General features: G+C 41.8%; 1 protein-coding gene and 1 long non-coding RNA gene across 4 annotated transcripts in view; one reads left to right on the forward strand and one right to left on the reverse strand.

Annotated features, from left to right (window-relative positions):
* Window positions 1-475: 475 nt before the first annotated feature.
* On the reverse strand, window positions 476-23208 carry LOC112221661. Of its 2 annotated transcripts, none has more exons than XR_002949048.2 (3): window positions 22989-23208; window positions 20748-20812; window positions 476-522 (listed from the first exon to the last, which is right to left on the reverse strand). It is a non-coding gene; the product is annotated as an uncharacterized LOC112221661 (long non-coding RNA). The 2 variants fall into 2 exon arrangements; XR_006079621.1 differs by lacking the exon at window positions 476-522 and adding an exon at window positions 2398-2425.
* A 798-nt stretch (window positions 23209-24006) lies between these two features.
* stat6 (signal transducer and activator of transcription 6, interleukin-4 induced) overlaps window positions 24007-25193 on the forward strand; it is a 55183-nt gene continuing 53996 nt past the window's right edge. For both annotated transcript variants that reach the window (XM_024383874.2, XM_024383875.2), the window contains exon 1: window positions 24007-24316. The gene's annotated coding sequence lies outside the window, so the exon portion shown is untranslated. The remainder of the gene's footprint in view (window positions 24317-25193) is intronic.

The following is a 25193-nucleotide window of genomic DNA, read 5'->3' on the forward strand; positions in this document are numbered from 1 at the left end:
TTGTACGCAATTAATGTTTACCACAAGAATCAATCAAATCAAATCAAATTTATTTATATAGCCCTTCGTACATCAGCTGATATCTCAAATTGCTGTACAGAAACCCAGCCTTAAACCCCAAACAGCAAGCAATGCAGGTGTAGAAGCACGGTGGCTAGGAAAAACTCCCTAGAAAGGCCAAAACCTAGGAAGAAACCTAGAGAGGAACCAGGCTATGTGGGGTGGCCAGTCCTCTTCTGGCTGTGCCGGGTGGAGATTATAACAGAACATGGCCAAGATGTTCAAATGTTCATAAATGACCAGCATGGTCGTATAATAATAAGGCAGAACAGTTGAAACTGGAGCAGCAGCACGGTCAGGTGGACTGGGGACAGCAAGGAGTCATCATGTCAGGTAGTCCTGGGGCATGGTCCTAGGGCTCAGGTCAGTTGAAACTGGAGCAGCAGCACGGTCAGGTGGACTGGGGACAGCAAGGAGTCATCATGTCAGGTAGTCCTGGGGCATGGTCCTAGGGCTCAGGTCCTCCGAGAGAGAGAGAGAAAGAGAGAATTAGAGAGAGCATATGGCCAATCACTGGCCACCTGTTTAATCATTCAGTGAATTTAAGCAGTACAGAGACACAGAAGCTCTACAGTAACACCCAGGAGGTGTTTCACCTTCAGCACAACAATAGTTTGTCTATCTTCTCTTTCCTTCCCCTGTCTTTCTTTATCAAACTTAAGATGGCCAAATTGACCTATATTTCTCCTTAACGGCGGTCAGTAAGTCAGTCGATCAGCTCTCAATAACGCCAACAGAGGAGCAAAATCAGCATGCAACTCTTACACAACATTGTCATTAGTCAGTTAACGACCCACCCAGTCTGAGCGTGTACTTGACTTCACTGTCGAAACCCAGAATCGTCACACAAAATCATTGATATATGGATTTCTTATTTTCCGCTTTGAAATAGCCAAAAGCTATTTCTTGCACTGCAGGAAATGCAGAAGAGCCTTGTGACTTAAAACACATTCACTGAAAACCCACACTAACACAGTGCCTTCGGAAAGTATTCAGCCCCCTGGACTTTTCCCACATTTTGTTACTTTACAGCCTTATTCTAAAATTGATTCAATAGTCCCCCCCCCCCATCAATCTACACACCATACCCCATACTTCTTGGGTATGACCCTACAGTACAAGCGTGGCACACCTGTATTTGGGGAGTATCTCCCATTCTTCTTTGCAGATCATCACAAGCTCTGTCAGGTTGGATGGGGAGCATTGCTGCACAGCTATTTTCAGGTCTCTCCAGAGATATTCAATAGAGATCAAGTCCGGGCTCTGGCTGGGCCACTCAAAGACATTCAGAGACTTGTCCCAAGTCACTCCTGCATTGTCTTGGCTGTGTGCTTAGGGTCGTTGTCCTGCTGGAAGGTGAAGCGTTGCCCCCAGTCTTGAGGTCCTAAGCACTCTGGAGCAGGTTTTCATCAATGATCTCTCAGTACTTTACTCAGTTCATCTTTGCCTCAATCCTGACTAGTCTCCCAGTCCCTGCCGCTGAAAAACATCCTCACAGCATGATGCTGTCCCCACCATGCTTCACCATAGGGGTGGTGCTAGTTTTCCTCCAGATGTGACACTTGGCATTCAGGCCGAATAATTGGTTTCATCAGACCAGAGAATCTTGTTTTTCATGGTCTGAGAATCTTTAGGTGCCTTTTGGAAAACTCCAAGCGGGCTGTCCTGAGAAGTGGCTTCTGTCTGGCTACTTTACCAAAAAGGCCTGATTGGTAGAGTGAATTCACCACAGGTGGAGTCCAATGCACCTGAGCTACATTTCAAGTCTCTCTGAATACTTACAGTTGAAATTGGAAGTTTACATACACTTAGGTTGGAGTCATTAAAACTTGTTTTTTAACCACTCCACAAATTTCTTGTTTAACAAACTATAGTTTTGGCAAGTTGTATCACAATTACAGTGGGTCAGAAGTTTACATACACAAAGTGGACTTTGCCTATAAACAGCATGGAAAATTCTAGAAAATGATGTCATGGTTTTAGAAGCTTCTGATAGGCTAATTCCAATCACATCAAATTGATTTATATAGCCCTTATTACATCAGCTGACATCTCAAAGAGCTGTACAGAAACCCAGCCTAAAACCCCAAACAGCAAGCAATGCAGGTGTAGAAGCATGGTGGCTAGGAAAAACTCCATAGAAAGGCCAAAACCTAGGAAGAAACCTAGAGAGAAACCAGGCTATGAGGGGTGGCCAGTCCTCTTCTGGCTGTGCTGGGTGGAGATTATAACAGAACATGGCCAAGATGTTCAAATGTTCATAAATGACCAGCATGGTCAAATAAGCAGCACGGCCAGGTGGACTGGGGACAGCAAGGAGTCATCATGCCAGGTAGTCCTGAGGCATGGTCCTAGGGCTCAGGTCCTCCGAGAGAGAGAAAGAAAGAAAGAAAGAGGGAATTAGAGAGAGCATACTGAAATTCACACAGGCCACCGGATAAGACAGGAGAAGTACTCCAGATATAACAAACTGACCCTAGCCCCCCGACACAAACTACTGCAGCATAAATATTGGAGGCTGAGACAGGCAGGAGACACTGTGGCCCCATCCGATGATACCCCCGGATAGGGCCAAACAGGCAGTATATAATCCAACCCACTTTGCCAAAGCACAGCCCCCACACCACTAGAGGGGTATCGTCAACCACCAACATATCATTCTGAGACAAGGCCGAGTATAACCAACAAAGATCTCCGCCACGGCACAAACCAAGGGGGGGCGCCAACCCAGACAGGAAGATCACGTCAGTGACTCAACCCACTCAAGTGACGCACCCCTCTTAGGGATGGCATGGAAGAGCACCAGTAAGCCAGTGACTCAACCCCTGTCATAGGGTTAGAGGCAGAGAATCCCAGTGGAGAGAGGGGAACTGACCAGGCAGAGACAGCAAGGGCGGTTCGTTGCTCCAGAGCCTTTCCGTTCACCTTCACACTCCTGGGCCAGACTATACTCAATCATATGACCTACTGAAGAGATGAGTCTTCAGTAAAGACTTAAAGGTTGAGACCGAGTCTGCATCTCTCACATGGGTAGGCAGACCATTCCATAAAAATGGAGCTCTATAGGAGAAAGCCCTGCCTCCAGCTGTTTGCTTAGAAATTCTAGGGACAATTAGGGGGCCTGCGTCTTGTGACCATAGCGTACGTGTAGGTATGTACGGCAGGACCAAATCAGAAAGATAGGTAGGAGCAAGCCCATGTAATGCTTTGTAGGTTAGCAGTAAAACCTTGAAATCAGCCCTTGCCTTAACAGGAAGCCAGTGTAGGGAGGCTAGCACTGGAGTAATATGATCAAATTCTTTGGTTCTAGTCAGGATTCTAGCAGCCGTATTTAGCACTAACTGAAGTTTATTTGGTGCTTTATCCGGGTAGCTGGAAAGTAGAGCATTGCAGTAGTCTAACCTAGAAGTAACAAAAGCATGGATACATTTTTCTGCATCATTTTTGGACAGAAAGTTTCTGATTTTTGCAATGTTACGTAGATGGAAAAAAGCTGTCTTTGAAACAGTCTTGATATGTTCGTCAAAAGAGAGATCAGGGTCCAGAGTAACGCCGAGGTCCTTCACAGTTTGTACATACAATAGTACGCAAGTATAAACACCATGGGACCATGCAGCCGTCAAACCGCTCAGAAAGGAGACTCATTCTGTCTACTAGAGATGAAGTACTTTGGTGCGAAAAGTGCAAATCAATCCCAAAACAGCACAGGACCTTGTGAAGATGCTGGTGGAAACAGGTACAAAGGTATCTAGATCCACAGTAGAATGAGTCCTATATTGACATAACCTGAAAGGCCGCTCAGCAAGGAAGAAGCCACTGCTCCAAAACCGCCATTAAAAAAAGCCAGACTACAGTTTGCAACTGCACATTGAGACAAAGATCATACTTTTTGAAGAAATCTCCTCTGGTCTGATGAAACACAAATTGAACTGTTTGGCCATAATGATCATTGTTATGTTTGGAGGAAAAAGGGGGAGGCTTGCAAGTCGAAGAACACCATCCCAACTGTGAAGCACGAGGGTGGCAGCATCATGTTGTGGGGGTGCTTTGCTGCAGGAGGGACTGGTGCACTTCACAAAATAGATGGAGTCACTAGGAAAGAAAATGATGTGGATATATTGAAGCAACATCTCAAGACATCAGTCAGGAAGTTAAAGCTTGGTCACAATTGGGTCTTCCAAATGGACAATGACCCCAAGCATACTTCCAAAGTTGTGGCAAAATGGTTTAAGGACAACAAAGTCAAGGTATTGGAGTGGCCATCACAAAGCCCTGACCTCGATCCTATAGAACATTTGTGGGCAGAACTGAAAAAGCGTGTGCGAGCAAGGAGTCCTACAAACCTGACTCAGTTACACCAGCTCTGTCAGGAGGAATGGGCCAAAATTCACCCAATTTATTACAGGAAGCTTGTGGAAGGCTACCCAAATCGTTTGACCCAAGTTTACCTCTCTAGGGTACGTGGGACGGTAGCGTCCCACGTATTTTACACAATTTTAAAGATGCACTTGTTGTAAATCCAGCCAGTCTCCAATTTAAAAAAAGGCTTAATGACGAAAGCAAAACAAATTATTATGTTAGGTCAGAGCCAAGTCACAGAAAAACACAGCCGTTTTTCCAGCTAAAGAGGAGTCACAAAAAGCAGAAATATAGATAAAATGAATCACTAACCTTTGATGATCTTCATCAGATGACACTCATAGGACTTCATGTTACACAATACATGTATGTTTTGTTCGGTAAAGTTCATATTTATATCCAAAACTCTGAGTTTACATTGGCGCGTTATGTTCAGTAGTTCCAAAACATCCAGTGATTTTGCAGAGAGCCACATAAATTTACATAAATACTCATAATAAACATTGATAAACGATACAAGTGTTATTCACAGAATTAAAAAGATATACTTCTCCTTAATGCAACCACTGTGTCAGATTTCAAAAAAACTTTACGGAAAAAGCAAACCATGCAATAATCTGAGTACGGCTTTCAGACGACAAATCAAACCAAATTGATTATCTGCCATGTTGGAGTCAACAGAAGTCAGAAATAACTTTATAAATATTCACTTACCTTTGATGATATTCATCAGAATGCACTCCCAGGAATCCCAGTTCCACAATAAATTTTTGTTTTGTTCGATAATGTCCATCATTTATGTCCATATTCCTCGTTGTTAGCGCATTCAGCCCAGTAATCCTTCATGGCGCACAAGCAGATGAAAAGTCCAAAAGTTCCGTTACAGTCCGTAGAAACATCTCAAACAATGTATAGAATCAATGTTTAGGATGTTTTTAATATAAATCTTCAATAATGTTCCAACAGGAAAATTCCTTTGTCTTCAGAAATGCAATGGAACGCAGGTCGCTCTCACGTGAACGCGCGAGACTGAGCTCGTGACTGCTGGCAGACCCCTGACTCATTCCCCTCTCATACGGCTCCACTTCACAGTAGAAGCATCAAACAACGTTCTAAAGTCTGTTGACATCTAGTGGAAGCCTTAAGAAGTTCAACATGACCCCATAGACACTGTGTATTCGATAGGGCAAGAGTCGAAAAACTACAAACCTCAGATTTCCCACTTCCTGGTTGGATTTTGTCTCAGGTTTTTGCCTGCCATATGAGTTATGTTATACTCACAGACATCATTCAAACAGTTTTAGAAACTTCTAAATATTATATGCATATTCTAGCTTTTATGGCTGAGTAGCAAGCAGTTTAATTTGGGCACACTTTTCATCCAAAATTCCCAATGCTGCCCTTACCCTAGAGAAGTTAAACAATTTAAAGGCAAAGTTACCAAATACTAATTGAGTGTATGTAAACTTCTGACCCACTGGGAATGTGATGAAAGAAATAAAAGCTGAAATAAATAATTCTCTCTGCTATTATTCTGACATTTCACATGCTTAAAATAAAGTGGTGATCCTAACTGACCTAAAACAGGGAATTTTTACTCAGATTAAAATGTCAGGAATTGTGAAAAACTGAGTTTAAATGGATTTGGCTAAGGTGTATGTAAACTTCCAACTTCAACTCTATGTAAATAAGATATTTCTGTTGTTTCTTTTCAATACATTTGCAAACATTTAAAAAAAACTTTTCGCTTTGTCATTATTGGGGTATTGAAAAAGTTTACTTTCAATATATTGTTGAACATAACATACTCTACGTGGAAATCAAAGTTCCAGAGTGGGATGTCTGCTACTTTTAGAGTTATGATCCAATTTGTAATCATCACCAACAGAGTGAATGTGAAAATGGATTCAAAATGGACTCCCTCTGCTGGTGATTTGCAGGATGTGCAATGATGGTCTATTATGCCAATTTATCTGTACAAGATGCTTTGTACAAATGTTTGCTTCGTAGCATCTACAGCTGAAGCCATTATGGAGTCTTGAAGGAGGCCTGGGTATGCCCCACATATCATAAATATGCCAACTTTGATTAATTACTTCTCAATTATGATTTTAGATACAAATGTAAAATATATGTCAACAATCCTTCCTCCATGTAGCCTACTTTTGACTAGCTAATAGACTAATCACAGATCAACCAACATGATGGACTAACAGTTCAAATCCTGTTGTGGCAAGATTATTTAGCTGTGACAATACAAGTCCAACTAAGATCCTATATCTGTAAGGCCTCACGTCTGTACCTCACCCTAGGACACCAGTCAAATTAAGTCAAATGAATGCATGTAAACATTTAGTCCCCTGTGTGCACCATCACGCACACACATACACACAGCAATACCCTGATCCCCTGGTTCCTACAAGTTTAGGTGACCCCAGTCAACATCAATCAGATAGGACACAACAGGGAGAGGACACAACAGGGAGAGGCGACACTGGGGAAATGCCCTGGTCCACAATGGTTTTAATAAGCACATGCTGGATCGGATGGTATTGTTGGATAGAAGGATGCAGAGCAGATCGGTTCCTTTTCTCCTGGCCCAGCGTAGGCTATAAGCCAAGCATTGTCCTGTCCAGACCTGGGTTTAAATACTATTTACAATCATTCAAATGAATTGATCTGTGCTTGATTGAGATAGCCTGGCTTAATGGACCAATATAATAGTCCCAAAACTGCTAACTCTGCCCAATTGTTACTCCTGGCAGGCTAAAGTAAACGCTCAAAAGTATTTGAAAGATATCAACCATTATTTGAACCCAGGTCTTGTCCAGCCTTCACCACAAATCAACAGCAATTATGCTGAGGCCCTGGATGCATGAGCTATACAGATGAGTGGATATTCTATTTGGGAGGGTTTAAGACTAATCTGCCATTTCTGTTCCACAAATCAAATCACAAATCAAATCACAACGGGAATAGAATACATATCACATATAGAATACATATCACATAAAGATAATGCACTGAAACATGGATTAAAAAGCACATGGAAGTAGGACCGGGATTCTGAGAATAGACAGGAAGAATAATATTTGTAAGGAGTCGGGGAATGGGACAAGATATAGAAAACAGACAACAAAACCGAAGCTCTAAGTTTCAAGAAGCCAAAATGACCCCCTGCTAGTTTAAAGCTCATGCATGGACACACTGTGCTATGTTGTGCTGTGGGCCTACATGGGAATCTGTATGTGTCTTTTCAGAGGCAGATTGAGCTCTGTAATATCTTTGAGACATAAAAGTTATACCATAATCCCATGTCTTAGCCTTGTGTTAGAGATAAAAGTTATCAGCAGAGTATGAAGTACCAAAGCTTGCCACGCCTTTAATCCTGAAATATGTGTACCGCAGTAATGGTGTCATGGCCAGGGAGAAAGGGGAAGTGTTGTTCTGGTCTTGCAGGTTGTCCCTGTCAGTTAGCCCCCTCCCTTCCTTCCTCGGTTCCTCTCTCCCTCTGATTGCTCTGGATGCTCATTTCATTACCCTTCATTCCCAGACACTTACAATCCTATTACCTAGCTCCAGCCTTGGCTTTCAGCCACAGCTCCAGTGCGTGTGCATGCGTACGCCCATGTGAGTGTCTGTGGATGATCCGTCCTCGGCCTCCACTGTGGTACACACACCACAGCGCAGCAGACACAAGACATTGATCTGGGTTGTAAAGGCACTCGGCTGCTACAGCATGGATGCATCAAAGACATGACAACTCAGAGGTTCACAGCATCAGCAGGATCAATAGAGAGGAGACAGGCGCGAGGCTTCAAAGAACATGCAGGGGAAGAGTTAACACTGTCGGATAATGTCATCAATGGACTGCTAGGCTATAGAGGAACTCTGTCATTTAAAAAAAAATGTTTACCTTTATTTTACTAGGCAAGTCAGTTAAGAACAAATTCTTATTTTCAATGACAGCCTAGGAACAGTGGGTTAACTGCCTGTTCAGGGGCAGAACAACAGATTTGTACCTTGTCAGCTCAGGGATTTGAACTTGCAACCTTCTGGTTACTAGTCCAACGCTCTAACCACTAGGCTACCCTGCCGCCCCAACATGAAGATGTAGATAAACAGCCAGATCAAATGGTTAGATCACACTGTTTCACAAGCATTATTTGTGTCTCTTTTTTTCTACAATTTTTTTTTATTGCTTTTTCCATTGAACTCAAATCGAGCATATTTCAACCTCATACAACATCAACATACAGTGAGCTCCATACAGTGAGCTCCAAAAGTATTGGGACTGTGACACATTTTTTGTTTTTTTTTGCTCTGTACTCCAGCACTTTAGATTTGAAATGATACAGAGTGCATACTGTAAGCTTTAATTTGAGTGTATTTTCATCCATATCGGGTGAACCGGTTAGAAATTACAGCACTTTTTGTACATAGTCCCCACATTTTAGGGGACAAAAAAAAAGTATTGGGACAAATTCACTTATATGTGTATTAAAGTAGTCAGAATGTTTGTATTTGGTCCCCAATTCCAAGCATGCAATAATTACATCAAGCTTGTGACTCCACAAACTTGTTGGATGCATTTGCTGTTTGTTTGGTGGTGTTTCAGATAATATTGTGCCCATTAGAAATGAATGGTGAATAATGTATTATGTCACTTTTATTGTAAATAAGAATAGATGTCATGACTTCCGCCGAAGTCGGCTCCTCTCCTTGTACGGGCGGCTTTCGGCGGTCGACGTCACCGGCTTTCTAGCCTTCGCTGCTCCATTTTTCATTTATCCATTTGTTTTGTCTTGTTCCCTGTACACCTGGTTTTCATGAACCAATCACACTACATGTATTTATTCCTCTGTTCCCCATCATGTCTTTGTGTGAAATTGTTTTGTGTTACGTGTCAATTCTGAGCGCTAGACTGGTGTTCGTTCATTCCGTGTTTTGTCACGAGGTATGTTTATTTGTTTGAACATAATTATTGTGACTGTTTGCACGTTTTGCATTTTTGCTTATTGGCTGGAGGTTTCGACGCAGTGGCGTCCGTCTGTTGGTTTCTCCTGACTCAATAAAGTATGCGCCTGTTCACAACTCCCTGCTTTCCAGTAGAATATGTTTCTAAAACACTTGTACATTAATGTGGATGCTACCATCAAATTAAATAACATTTTATTGGTCACATACACATATTTAGCAGATGTTATTGCAGGTGTAGCGAAATGCTTATATTCCTAGCTCCAACATTGCAGTAGTATCTAAAAACGATTCACAACAATACACACAAATCTAAAAGTTAAAGAATGGAATTAAGAAATATTTAAATATTAGATTGATCAATGTCAGAGTTGCATTGACTAAAATACAGTAGAATAGAATACAGTATATACATATGAGAAGACTAAAGCAGTATGTAAACATTAATAAAGTGACTAGTGTTGCATTATTTAAAGATGCCAGTGATTCCAAGTCTATGTACAATTGAAGTTGGAAGTTTACATACACCTTAGCCAAATACATTTACAATTAATTTTTTATTTTTTTTTACAATTCCTGACATTTAATCCAAGAAAAAAAGTCCCTGTTTTAGGTCAGTAACACGGAACCCAAACCGGCTGCACGCGTGCGCCATAGTGCATTATCGTGCATAAATTAATTTTATCCCCCTACACCAAACGCGATCACGACACGCAGGTTAAAATATCAAAACAAACTCTGAACCAATTACATTAATTTAGGGACAGGTCGAAAAGCATTAAACATGTCTGGCAATTTAGCTAGTTAGCTTGCACTTGCTAACTAATTTGTCCTATTTAGCTAGCTTTCTGTTGCTAGCTAATTTGTCCTGGGATATAAACATTTAGTTGTTATTTTACCTGAAATGCACAAACTCCTCTACTCTGCCAATTAACCACACATAAAACGGCCAACCGAATCGTTTCTAGTCATCTCTCCTCCTTCCAGGCTTTTTCATCTTTTAATTTATATGGTGATTGGCATCTAAACTTTCATAGTATTACCACAACTACCAACAAAACAGTTTGTCTTTCAATCACCCACGTGGGTATAACCAATGAGAAGATGACACGTGGGTACCTGCTTCTATAAACCAATGAGGAGATGCGAGAGGCAGGACTTTCAGCGCGATCTGTGTCAGAAATAGGAAAGACTTCTATTTTAGTCCTTGGCGTCGCAGACACTCGTTGGTGCGCGCGAGCAGTGTGGGTGCAATAATTGAATAACATGGATTTCAACATTTGTTTTGCAACGCTCACGCACGCAATGTGTCCGGTCTGGTCAGCATGTTAGGATCACCACTTTATTTTAAGAATGTGAAATGTAAGAATAATAGTAGAGAGAATTATTTATTTCAGCTTTTATTTCTTTCATCACATTCCCAGTGGGTCAGAAGTTTACATACACTCAATTAGTATTTGGTAGCATTGCCTTTAAATTGTTTAGCTTGGGTCAATTGTTTCGGGTAGCCTTCCACAAGCTTCTCACAATAAGTTGGGTGAATTTTGGACCATTCCTCCTGACAGAGCTGGTGTAACTGAGTCAGGTTTGTAGGCCTCCTTGCGCACACATGCTTTTTCAGTTCTGCCCACAAATAATCTATAGGATTGAGGTGAGGGCTTTGTGATGGCCACTCCAATACCTTGACTTTGTTGTCCTTAAGCCATTTTGCCACAACTTTGGAAGTATGCTTGGGGTCATTGTCCATTTGGAAGACCCATTTGCGACCAAGCTTAACTTCCTGACTGTCTTGAGATGTTGCTTCAATATATCCACATAACTTTCTAATGATGCCATCTATTTTGTGAAGTGCACCAGTCCCTCCTGCAGAAAAGCACCCCCACAACATGATACTGCCACCCCCGTGCTGGTTGGGATGGTGTTCTTCAGCTTGCAAGCCTCCCCTTTTTGCCTACAAACATAACGATGGTCATTATGGCCAAACAGTTCAATTTGTGTTTCATCAGACCAGAGGACATTTCTCCATATGATCTTTGTCCCAGTCTGCAGCTGCAAACCGGTGTCTGGCTTTTTTATGGCGGTTTTGGAGCAGTGGCTTCTTCCTTGCTGAGCGGCCTTTCAGGTTATGTCAATATAGGACTCGTTTTACTGTGGATATAGATCATTTTGAACCTGTTTCCTCCAGCATCTTCAAAGGTCCTTTGCTGTTGTTCTGGGATTGATTTGCACTTTTCGCACCAAAGTGTGTTCACTTCTAGGAGACAGAACGCGTCTCCTTTCTGAGCGGTATGACGGCTGCGTGATCCCATGGTGTTTATACTTGCATACTATTGTTTGTACAGATGAACGTGGTACCTTCAGGAGTTTGGAAATTGCTCCCAAGGACGAGCCAGACTTGTGGAGGTCTACAATTTTTTCTATGGTCTTGGCTGATTTCTTTTGATTTTCCCATGATGTCAAGCAAAGAGGCACTGAGTTTGAAGGTAGGCCTTGAAATACATCCACAGGTACACCGCCAATTGACTCAAATTATGTCAATTAGCCTATCAGAAGCTTCTAAAGCCATGACATAATTTTCTGGAATTTTCCAAGCTGTTCAAAGGCACAGTCAACTTAGTGTATGTAAGCTTCTGACCCACTGGAATTGTGATACAGTGAATTATAAGTGAAATAATCTGTCTGTAAACATTTGTTAGAAAAATTACTTGTGTCATGCACAAAATAGATGTCCTAACCGACTTGCCAAAACTATAATTTGTTAACAAGAAATTTGTGGTAGTTGAAAAACAAGTTTTCATGACGCCAACCTAAGTGTATGTCAACTTCCGGCAGCAGCCAATAAGGTGCAGGGTTGCGTTACCGGGTGGAATCTGGCTAGTGATGGCTATTAAACAGTTTGATGGCCTTAAGATAGAAGCTGTTTTTCAGTCTCTTGGTCCCAGCTTTGATGCACCTGTACTGACCTCGCCTCCTGGATGATAGCGGGGTGAACAGGCCGTGGCTCGGGGAGTTGATGTCCTTGGTGATCTTTTTGTCCTTCCTGTGACATCGGGTGCTGTGGGTGTCCTGGGGGGCAGGCAGTGTGTCCCCGGTGATACGATGGGCAGACTGTACCACCCTCTGGAGAGCTCTACGGATGCGGGTGGTGCAGTTGCCGTACCAGGCGGTGATACGCCCGATAGGATCCTCTCAATTGTGCATCTGTCAAAGTTTGTGAGGGTTTTAGAGGCCAAGCCAAATTTCTTTAGCCTCCTGAGGTTGAAGAGGCGCTGTTGCCACCTTCTCCACTGCGGTCACATCAATGTGTATAGGAGCGTGCTCCCTCTGCTGTTTCCTGAAGTTCACTATCAGCTCCTTTGTTTTGTTGACATTGAGTGAAAGATTATTTTCCTGGCACCACTCTCTCAGGGCCCTCACCTCCTCCCTGTAGGTTGTCTCGTCATTGTTGGTAATCAGGCCTACTACTGTTGTGTCGTCTGCAAACTTGATGATTGAGTTGGAGGCGTGCGTGGCTACGCAGTCATGGGTGAACAGGAAGTACAGGAGGGGGCTGAGCACGCAACCCTTGTAGGGCCCCTGATTTGAGGATCAGCGAAGTGAAGGTGTTGTTTCCTTCCTTCACCACCTGGGGGCGGCCTGTCAGGAAGTCCAGGACCAAGTTGCACAGGGCGGTGTTCAGACCCAGGGCCCCAAGCTTAATGATGAGCTTGGAGGTTACTATGGTGTTGAATGCTGAGCTATAGTCATTGAACAGCATTCTTACATAGGTATTCCTATTGTCCAAATAGGGCAGTGTGCAGTGCGATGGCGATTGCATCGTCTGTGGATTTATTGGGGCAGTAAGCAAATTGAAGTGGGTGTCAGGTAAGGTAGAGGTGATATGATCCTTAACTAGCCTCTCAAAGCACTTCATGATGACAGAAGTGAGTGCTACGGGGCGGTAGTCATTTAGTTCAGTTACCTTTGCTTTCTTGGGTACAGGAACAATGGTGGACATCTTGAAGCAAGCGGTGACAGCAGACTGCGATATGGAGAAATTGAATATGTCCGTAAACACTCCAGCCATCTGGTCTGCGCATGCTTTCAGGACACGGCTAGGGATGGAGTCTGGGCCGTCAGCCTTGTGAAGGTTAACATGCTTAAAATGTCTTACTCACATCGGCCACAGAGAAGGAGAGCCCACAGTCCTTGGCCGCGTCGGTGTCACTGTGTTGTCCTCAAAGCGGGCGAAGGTGTTTAGCTTGTCCAGAAGCAAGACGTTGGTGTCCGCGATGTGGCTGGTTTTCCCTTTGTAGTCTGTGATTGTCTGTAGACCCTGCCACATATGTCTTGCGTCTGAGCTGTTGAATTGTGACTCCACTTTGTCTCTGTGCTGAGGTTTTGCCTGTTTGATTGACTTACGGAGGAAATAACTACACTGTTTGTATTCTGCCATATTCCCAGTCACCTTGCCATGGTTATGTGGTCATTTGCGCTTCCAGTTTACCGCAAATGCTGTCCTCTATCCACGGTTTCTGGTTTGGGTAGGTTTTAATAGTCACAGTGGGTACAACACCTCCTATACACTTCGATGAACTCAGTCACCGTATATTCGTCGATGTTATTCTCAGAGGCTACCCGGAACATATCCCAGTACGTGTACTTCCTTATTACAGGTAGTTCTGAAGTTTTGTTGATGACTTGTCTAGAGTTGCATCCCGCTCACAATTAAAATACCCCTCTCTCCATATAATATTCCACTTACATTGAGAACATTTTAGTATAAAATCATTAATGAACATTGGGTCCTCTTCATCTGGGCAATAACAATTCAGTAGAGTGACTTTTTATGTGCTAGGTTTCCCTTATAAAACGTCCATTTGGGTTTGTAGTAAATTTTAATCAATGAAAATGTATACTCCTCTGGATATTAAGTAGAAGGTGGAGGAGAATGACAACACATCCCAAGCTTACCTAAACCCGATGACGGTGTTATTATTCTTTTTTTATTATAAGAATATACCTTCATTCTTTTGACTGGCTGCACAATTCCATTGACATTCAATGGCACACATGTTCATGTATTCAATAACACATTATATTGAAAAGGGTCTTTACTAGGGTTGTGGCCGTCATGAAATGTCAGCCGATTATTGTCATGCAAAGGCTGCCGGTCTCACAGTAATTGACAGTTAATTAATATAAACAATATAACAAGTCTAATAAATCAATTTAACATACACCATCACAATAAATCCAATATTTATATTTGGCAGGTCTAAAGAAACAACATGATACGAAGAAAATGTATTTCAGAAGAACAGAATATGAGTTGGCCTACTGTATGGGCCATGCCATAGGCTGTAGGCTTGTCCATTTAGTAGATAAGATAGTCTTATAAATCATGTGCCGTTATTTTATATTATATGGTTTTATAGTAGGAAGAATATAATGACAACTTTGCTGAATTAAATATAAAGGATATTTTTTCCATTCCGAAGCTAGTGCGCATATGAAGTGACTATGTTGAGCATAAAAGTCATCATTTGAAACAGGTCCTATGCTCTAGATTTAGAGTTATTTGTCTTAGAAATCAAAACATAGATGGGCTGCATGATGTGACTATTGGCTATTGATGATTTGAGAAAGAGCTCGGTTCCTTGCCTCAGGCTGCACACACTGTTCTCTCATCAAGTGATCATATTTTCACCCATCATACTATTCTCAATTGAATCTGTAAAATCAGTTAAGATTTAGAATGGCCACTTCTCAAATGGGCAGGGGGAAAAAAGATGTAATCCGTATGCACTCATTTGAGTGCTATTTTATCAAATGGAGGCCGTTTTCCGCTTATTCGGATAGGCTACTCCAGTTATTTGACTCCACTCATCAACCACTGTTCAAGGAGCATGCAGCCTCTCTCTGTCAGACAAGTGAGATTTTGCTCAAACTCTGTATGCCATGGGCTCTCCAATCCTGTCCCTGTAGCTACCCAATGCTTAATTTGGGAAACCAATTGAAATCTGTTTGGGAACATCAATAGTAACATGTTTTCACAACGAAAAATTTCATTAAACTATTGACAGCCCCTCTCTGTGCTCACTCAAGAAAGGAATGAAGGAGAGATGGAAATGCACAGTGGTGAGATATTCTGTAGCTAAAAAGGTGATGTGTACGTCTATTAATTATGAAAATATTTAAAAAGTTCCCTATTTCTAGGCTATTCAAAATCAAATACAAATTCATATAGAATTGTAAGCTAACTCTGCACAATCAATGAACCAACAGCATTGCCTAGGCCTATATTTTCTCTCCCAGACTCATGGATATAAAGTTTGGAGTTTAGCATAAGGTAACCAGTCCATCCAGGATGCATAATAATGCAGTCCACAGTCAAATGTGATTACTAGAATTTGTTTAATTTTGGAGCATAGGCTACTCCAACTATGTTCAGCATTTTAAAATGTTTGTTTTTTTCTGCTGTGCGTAATATGTAGAAGGCTATGTATTGTATAATGGCTCAATCATTATTAATTTTTTCAATAAATTGGGTGGTGCTTGGGCTCATATATAGGCCTATGCATTATAGGCATATGCATAAGATTGAATATGCATATAGTGTTTTGAATGAATCATCACATTAGAGAGCACTGTCCATTTTGTTGTGTTAGGCTTTCAAACAACTTCCACAACGACCATGTTTTCAGCTCCGCTCACAGTGAGGTGAGATTTAAAAGCACATACTGTTTTGATGATGTGTTTGATGTGATTTTTGATTGCATTTGCATTGATGTCAGAGTGGTTAGAGGGACAATAAAGCCCTGAGTACCAGGCCATTAGCCAGGTCGTTAGCTAGTTGGGTACTACCAACACATGTCCAGAGAGCATAAAAGGAGATTACCATGACTCAATGGTCACGTGGAATTTATTGTGGTCACTGCAATAGCCTTAGTCGTTACATATTTTTGGTCTCATATTGACTCCATACATTATGTACGTTGTTGATTCACTACATAAACAGCTACAATTAAAATAGTATTGCTCAACCCTCAAGCTTCTTAGTGGGCATATATTAACAAAACATACAAAAACTGAACAGAACAATAAATCCCTCAGGTTCCTTTTTCACCTCTTCCCCTTTGATGCTTCCCATATAAACCTGTCCTGTTCTGTTGCACAGATGAGAGAGTGACCTTATTGGTGCCTCTGTAGTGGTCTTTCCCCTTAATGTAGGTTATTGGTCAGTGACTATGTCTCTGTACAATACAAAATAAAATATATACATTATAAAGTCTTCACCAGACTTAGTGGAACTCACAGCATTTTATCAATAAGAAATCTTATTCAAATCTGCTCATATACACCTCCAGGAAGAATATGACGCTTTTTTTCTTTCTGACATTGGAGCACTTCTGTTTACAGTACCAACAGCGCAACTTTAGATCATTAGAAAGCATTCGCCAAAAGCCCCAATATACCTGAATGGACTTCTGCAAATATGTAAATACCACGGGAGTACTCTTACATTTGGGAACTATTCATCAACAACAAAAAGATCAACAAACAAATGTTGGCCAGAGCGAGATGAGCTAAAATCTAACAAGGGGACAGGAGATAAACCCTCTCAAACTTTTTCAGCTTGTAGTTGGTTGACAGAAATTGCACTGATAAATAATGGGGAATAGTAGTCTGCTCGCCCTTGCATGTTTGTCCCAACCCACGTTTTGACAACTCAATGGGAACTTGCCTGCCTACCCGCCCATTTGATCGATGCCAAATACATTTAATTGACAACTAAGAGGTATGCTAACTACGGATAAAAGTCGTTCAAGTTCAGCATAGCTAGCTAGCAAAATTAATCACTGAACAAAAGTATAACTGCAACATGTGAAGAGTTGGTCCCATTTCATGAGCTGAAATAAAAGATCGCAGAAATTGTCCGTACGCACAAAAAGCTTATTTCTCACATTTTTAACATCATGTCGCAAGGATCTGTACAGAATTCCTGGAAGGTGAAAATGTCCCAGTTCTTCCATGGCCTACATACTCAACAGACATGCCACCCATTGAGCATGTTTGGGATGCTTTGGATCGACGTGTACGACAACGTGTTCCAGTTACCGCCGATATCCAGCAACTTCGCACGACAGCCATTAAAGTGGAATGGGACAACATTCCACAGGCCACCATCAACAGCCTGATCAACTTTATTCGAAGGAGATGTGTTGCACTGCATGAGGCAAATGGTGGTCACACCAGATACTGACTGGTTTTCTGATCCATGCCCCAATATTTTTTTAAGGTATCTGTGACCAATAGAGGCATATCTGTATTCCCAGTTATGTGGAATCCATAGATTAGGGCCTGAATAATTGATTTCAATTGACTGAGTTCCTTATATGAACTGTAACTCAGTAACATCTTTGAAATTGTTGCATGTTGTGTTTATATTTTTCTTCAGTGTACCTAACTAAATGACACCTGAATCAAAAACGATATGAGTGGAAAAAGTTGGCCACTCACCCTCTCGTCCAATGACAAAATCCTCCCAGCAGCTAGCTAACTTCATGCTCTGTATTTTTAGCTTGCTAAAGAAATAGCTACATAAATAGATAAGCTAGCCTATTAGCCACATTATGATTGACTTGCTAGTTCGATTGTATTGACATTCCCAGCCTTATTTACATTCATCAGTTTTTGTCCAAAATATTGAGCCATTGAAACCGAAACAGTTTATCCCGAATGGCTGGAGGAAGCAAACAATGTACAAGGCCAGCTGTGATTTCCAACCTGCTAGAAGATACCAATGGACTTCAGTCATTGTGATAATACTAGTTAGCAATTGCGCTAGTCTTAGACTTAAACTTCCTTCAAAATGCATACATCTGTCTCTAGGGAAGTAGATCAAGGGCCTCATTCCCAAAATCCAGAAGTATCCCTTTAAGCAAGGTGCGTTATGAAGGACAATTTAAAAAAAAAATCCATACAGTATATATACACACACTTATGATTCCATTGCCCAACTAGACCTAAATGAGACACTTCTTTCATTATTATTATTTTTATTACAAATTTAAAAAGACATTATGTGTAATCTGACAGTAAAGGGGGTCTGGGTCGCTGCATGTTCAACTCCCATACGCATTCCCAACCACTGCGGAGTGAGTGTCAGCACTATGTGTCTATGCTATGTGCAGTCAACTAGCATAATTAGTGTTTGTGAAGTATGTAAATATAGTGATAATTATTAAGGAGTCCTGTCTAGGACTGGTTCTGCCTTCTGAGATAGATTAGACACTTCTAAAGTATACATTGATCCTTTATCCTGGCCAGCATGATAGGCATGATATTCTTTTCCTTAAAAAAACAAACAAGAGGTAGGCCTAGGCTATCCCTCTTAGGGTCAATAAGAGAAAAACACTCTCCATATAATTATCCATTTAAATGTATGCAAACTGATGCAGGCCTATAACCACTGGAGTAGCCTACGCTTCCGTTGTACTGCACGCAACCACATGTAGGGAGCATTCGCATTTGACCCGTCGGGGGGACAAAGCGGGCAGATCATTAAGAGCGGGGTGGTATAAATGACTTGTAACATCAATGCAACATCTGTCTGCTCTGGGCACCGGTAGAGGCTAAGCGAGTGCGTCCATTTATTCACTTGATTTTTCTGAGTTTATCGGCTATATGTTCAGTGGGCCTAGCTACATTTCTTGTACATTCCACCTTGGGATTCAGTTAATGAATGAATGTGGATATAATTGTTCAACAAAGAGCTAGAGATAATAATTGATATGTGCTATAACCTTGAGAGGCTGTAGAGCCATCAGGGGTGTTCACTATTCAGGCGCTCATGCCTCCAGTTGTCTGAAACTTCCTTCAAACCGTGGCCTGCGTCGTCCAGCAGTTACAGCCACTGACCCCGGCACACATGTATGCCAGAGTCGACATGGGTTTGAATCTGGCCCACTCACTGCCCTTTGACTCACCCTCCCCCATCTTTACTATCGCTTCAATAAAAAGCTCAAAGAACTACGAAAGGAGTGGGCCTGCACTTCAAACCTCAGAAAATACAACTCTGAATAGAACCTGAAAATAGAACCAACACCTCATCTGATCTCTATAACTACCACCTCATCCCCAACTTGACCGCCACCATAGAGAGAGTGGCAGGTAGCCTAGTGGTTACAGTGTTGGACTAGTAACCAAAAGGTTGCAAGATTGAATCCATCCCCGAGCTGACAAGATACAAATCTGTCGTTCTGCCCCTGAACAAGGCAGTTAACCCAGTGTTCCTAGGCCGTCATTGAAAATAATAATTTGATCTTAACGGACATGCCTAGTAAAATAAATAGAGAGAGCAGTCAGAGCCAGTCAGCCCACCCACCAGGTCCCCTGTGGAGAGGAGGGCCTTGGAAGGTATTATCCATGATCCCCAGTGTTTTTAGATTTTATTATCTCATTACAAGACAAGACCGGCAACCATTTTTATGTAGCTAGCCTCCCCACCAGCCCCAGTCCCAGCACTGGACCACCAAGCCTCTTCCTCCCATCCCAAACCCCAATAAATCTGCCTCCCTAACCCCAGCCACTTGGCCCTCTCCATTTCATTTATACTACCAGACCTGTCCCCACTGTTTCCCCTAAAACAGAGAGAGAGGACGGGAAGAAGAAATAAATTGGGGAGAGGAGAGAACATGAAATTAGATCGTATACAGCAGGAAAGGTGAGACTCTGAAAAGAGCCTCAAAGCTAGTGGCCGTGTTTGGTGATAAACTCTGTGGTCTCCCAATATCCCCAACCCCCTATCCTACTCCATCCCTCCTGCCTCTCCATTTCCCTGCCTGCCTGGCCCTACCCCTGCACCTCCTTTTCCCCTGCCTACTCCTATCTTGGTAGGCCTGCAGTGCAGTGCCCCATGCCCTGAGTGCGCTCACTGGAGCGCAGGCCCCCGTAAGAAAGGATCCCATTCACACAGCCTGACTCCAGATGCTGGCTACAACACTCCTCCAGGCTATGGCAGGGAGAGAGAGAGCAAGGGAGCGAGTGAGCAGGAAAGAGAGATAGGAATCTGATGGCCATCATTAACAGGCTAAATATATTTTAAAGATGACGTGCTGAACTGTTGACCCCTGGTGGTGATGTTAATAGGCCCGACCATTATTGTTTTGTCTCAAACCATATTTCAAACTGTAATTTTAGTTCCCATTTCAAAGGTTTATTTGCTGTGAGGGACAAATTCTGTTATGTGTTACATCCAATATAATGACTGATTTACTATTGGGCAATTTAGAAACAGGGAAGCTAAGGGGCTGTAGAAAGAAAGAAAGAAAACAATTCCTTCTCACTTTCAAGCAAGATAGCCTTACCTTACTCAAATCTCAAATCAATCCTCTGGCTCTAATCTCCACCCTTCTGTGGCGCTGTTCAAAACCTGTAGAAAAAGAAAACCTTGGTTAAGACATAAGAAAACAATCAAGTACAATATTGTGTGTGTGTTGCTAGTGTTTCAGTCATGACAACCTTCAGCTGAACTGTGTCTTTCTGGTATGTGGACCATCTCAAACAGTGTTTCAATGGTGCAGTCCTTCAGCCATGCAGAAAATGAAAATAGCAACGAAGAGGACAGGGCAAAATACTACAAAACACACACACAGGAAACCTTAACTGCGGTACTTCTGTTCTGAGAGAGAAAGAGAGAGTTGAGAGAGAGAGGTTTGCCAGGGAATGGTGTGTGTGTTTGTGTCAGTAAACACAAGGAGCTGATCATGGACTACAGGAAACTGGGGGGTGAGCACGCCCTCATCCACATCGATGGGGCTGCAGTGGAGTGGGTTGAGAGCTTTAAGTTCCTTGGTGTCCAAATCACTAAGGACTTAAAATGGCCACTCACATGCGTAGAGTCGTGAAGAAGGTGCGACAGCACCTCTTCCCCCTCTGGAAGTTTAAAAGGTTTGGCATGGTCCCTGAAATCCTCAAAAAGTTCTACAGCTGCACCATTGAGAGCATCTTGACTGGCTGCATCACTGCTTGGTATGGCAACAGCACCACCCTCGCTTGCAAGGCGCTACAGAAGGTAGTGTGGACAGCCCAGTACATCACTGGGGCCACACACTCTGCCATCCGGGCCCGGAAAATTGGCCTTGGGTGACTCCAGCCACCCAAGCCATAGACTGTTCTCTCTGTACAGCGAATCTCTGTACAGCAAGCGGTACCGGTGCATGAAGTCTGCATGAAGACACCAACACGCACCTGAACAGCTTCTATCCCCAAGCCATAAGATTGCTAAATGGCTAACAGAATGGCTACACAGACTATTTGAGTTGACCCTTGTATTTTATTGTTGTTGTTGCACTGTCTCTATGCACACTCACAGAACTCTACCCACTCACACATCAACACACACATAACATGCACACACATTTATACTGACTCTACACACACACACACTCTTCATTTACCCTGCCGACACACTGTTAATCATAACATGTCCTGATGCCTAGTCACTTTACCCTTACACATATCTACCTCTATCAACTTAGTATCCCTGCACATTGTAAATATGGTATTGGAACTGACCCGGTAAATAGTATGCTTTACTTTCTCATGTTCTTCTTATTTCTTACTGTGTTTTTATTCTATCTTCTGTTATTTTAAGTGCATAATTGATATTGATTACAGCATTGTGGCACAGACACATTAAGCTTCATTCCTGCAAACGTTACTAGTACACCATGATGCGCACACACACACACACACACACACACACACACGCAGCGTTTACATACAAAAACACAGACAAGAACACAAAGAGAAACACATACAAACATACTCAGTGAAACACACAATTTAACTGTTTTAGGGGTCCCTTATAACCAACCTGATCACTGATCTAAAAAAATCTGCATTCCCTGTCCCAATGCTAACCCAAGCAGGAAGAAGCAAACTCTTGACAGGCCCTAATCGATCTACAACCAGGCTTATATCATGGTGGTTCTACGTCCGACACATTCACTGACCATGTTGAGGTCATTGCATACATCCCAACTGTTCTATCCATCAGAGAACATCCCTCCACCGCATGTCGTGCCCTGGCCTCCTCGCTGCCTCTGCTGAGGGCAGTGAATGAAGAGGAATCAAATTTAGGCGGTCTAACAACTCCCTCTTGTGGCATCTCTATGTTCTCACATCTAAAGTCAAACACATTGCATCCGCAAAAAAAAATTGCAATGGAAAGTTACAGCAAAGATACTGCTACTGACTTCCCCTTTCATCTGTGGTTACAGTACCATACCCTAAATGTTTAGATAACACGCTCATGGTTAGGCCGTTGAACGATATTTAAATGAAGTTAATTAGGACTTACCTTCAGGCTATGATGTATTATCATGTTTAATCGAATTTGCTCTAGTGCCCACCAGCGTTCATGTGGGCATGGTGGCCTGTCAGAGCTGGAGGTTGAGGCGCACGCAACTAGAAGGCAGCAGACATCTATCATGATTACATGACATGTAGGCGGTGGCTAAAGTAGCCTAATTGGCAAATGACCTTGTCCTAATATGATTGTAGCCATACACTTAATGACGGATATGGAAATGTACCCATCTTACCTTGTCTGCTCGTGGGATTCGAACTTGGGACCTTTCGGTTACTGGCCCAACGTTCAAGTGTGCCAAGAAAGGTGAAATGACGCGTAAGGATACAAGTGTCTGGTCATTATTACACATGAACTAAAGTAAATCTGTACATGTCTGTGGTTTGTATATGTCAGTACTTTTTAAACCAATATGCTATGACTATGTCCCCCAAACATGATGCACCAATTATGTCTCGTCTATTCACCTCATGAACGTATGCCAACAGTACTGCGTGGGCGTGCATGCCGGAGTCCTGAGAACCCTACAACAAACACCTGTTTACTGGAAGTTACCGTAAATTACTGTGTGTAGTGTATGGCAATACTTACGTCCGCCTACGGTTACCATTCAATGGACCTTTACTATGTCTGTTACTATAATATCATGCCCATTGGCTAGCACTGTATGCTTGGTTAGTTTCGTTTTCAGAGTGCCAGCAGCTTAAAGTCGTTTACGCAGTCATTTTACACGGATATGCAACAGCAAAGTAAACTCAACAACGTCCTATGGACGGTATCCATATTACAGGGATCTAAACCAGAGCTATGATATGCATAAGCCTATCGAATGTATTTAATGTTTCCTCAATAGCAGATAGGCCAGTATGTAAATTCTATAATCGTTTCAAATGGTCTCTATTTTACAGATAAGCCACTGACTATACCATTTTTGTAGGACCCTTAATTTGAATATATGTAGAAGTGGATTGGTATTATTGAAATATTATAGGTTATATATCTGTATAATAATACATAAGAACTCCATATATCTTTTATAAGAAGGGGATGGTTTCTTGCACAATTTAGAGCAAACCGAAACATAAACAACTCACTAATTTGTGGTAAATTTGTTTTAAAAAAACAATGTGTGAATACAAACCAAATGTTATTGATACCATGAAAATGTTGTTCCATAAGCAGGCTACCCTGCTATGTATTTTTTGTATTCCCCCTCCCCCTTATAAACGTGATCCACGATCACTTCCGTAGACTACATTATTAAATGCGTTTATTGCGTTATGCCTAACAGGGAAGTCCTCTCCTCCTCGTTCTTTCGTTCACCCCATTGCCCCAAAACATTATTCGGCCGCGACATTTTTATTTTCCTTTGCTAAACTTTTAAGAAATAGCCTAATAGTGAACAGGCTATGCTGTTGTAGATGGATTGACGTTACAACTGTACGATATACATATTCAGCTGTCTTCACATGAGTAAGGGAAGACGGAGAGAAGAAACGGAACGGAATTCTATCTAAACTCTTTTGAAATGTTTATAGCTGACTTTTATTGAGTTTGTGAACGGTAAGTTATTGATATCCTAAATATGTCTCATATTGGTGTTAAATTATGCATTAACTACACAGAAGATCGATTTTTATCAAACATTCAAGTTGTAATCGTTTTGGCAGCCTGTTGGTGCGTTCACTGCGCAATCGAAAGTGCTTCCTTCAGTTGAAGTTCGTCAACAATGTATAAGATAAAATATTTTTAGAATACAACAACTACCAACCCTGTCATATAATTATAATTTATATCAACATGCATAAGCAGACCCATGATTATTCAGGCAACCATAATAAACTCAGAGATGCGTAAAGGTTAGTTGTCAAGGTCGGCCTTCCTCACTCTGTTTATGTCTTGAGTTGTCTCTATGTTCTGCTATTCTAGGCCGAAATGAAGTTCTCAAACTAGTGATTTTCAGTAGTCTAACTTATTTAAAATCATCATGGTTATGATCACTGTGGCTTATTAACCCATTATTATATGGTTGTTAACCCTAAGTAGTTTAACTGTAAGAAGTACAGAATAAGAATAAGTAAGTACCAAAGGCTAGCTACACTGTACTTACTGGAATAATTCAACATTAGCCTAGGCCACTGTAATGTAAAGTGTCACCAGTGGTTGCTGTTGTTGTTGTCTGAGTTGCATGTGTATCAGGCCTACAATCATTATTGATTTGTGTGGTTTTCGAAACCCCCCATTTTATTGAATGAACTTATGCATGTAAAAATAATTTCTCTTACCATCCAGTGTTGTTTGGTCTCGAGACCATACATTGAAAGTCTCTGTCTTGTATCAGTGTCGGATACATTTTTACTTGGTCTTGACTCAGTCTTGGACAGTGAGGATTTGTAATTTCTTCCCGAGACCAGCGGAGTAAAAAACTAATAATTACACT

Source organism: Oncorhynchus tshawytscha, linkage group LG22 (genome assembly GCF_018296145.1).
Source record: "Oncorhynchus tshawytscha isolate Ot180627B linkage group LG22, Otsh_v2.0, whole genome shotgun sequence".
In the NCBI taxonomy this organism is placed as follows: domain Eukaryota; kingdom Metazoa; phylum Chordata; class Actinopteri; order Salmoniformes; family Salmonidae; genus Oncorhynchus; species Oncorhynchus tshawytscha.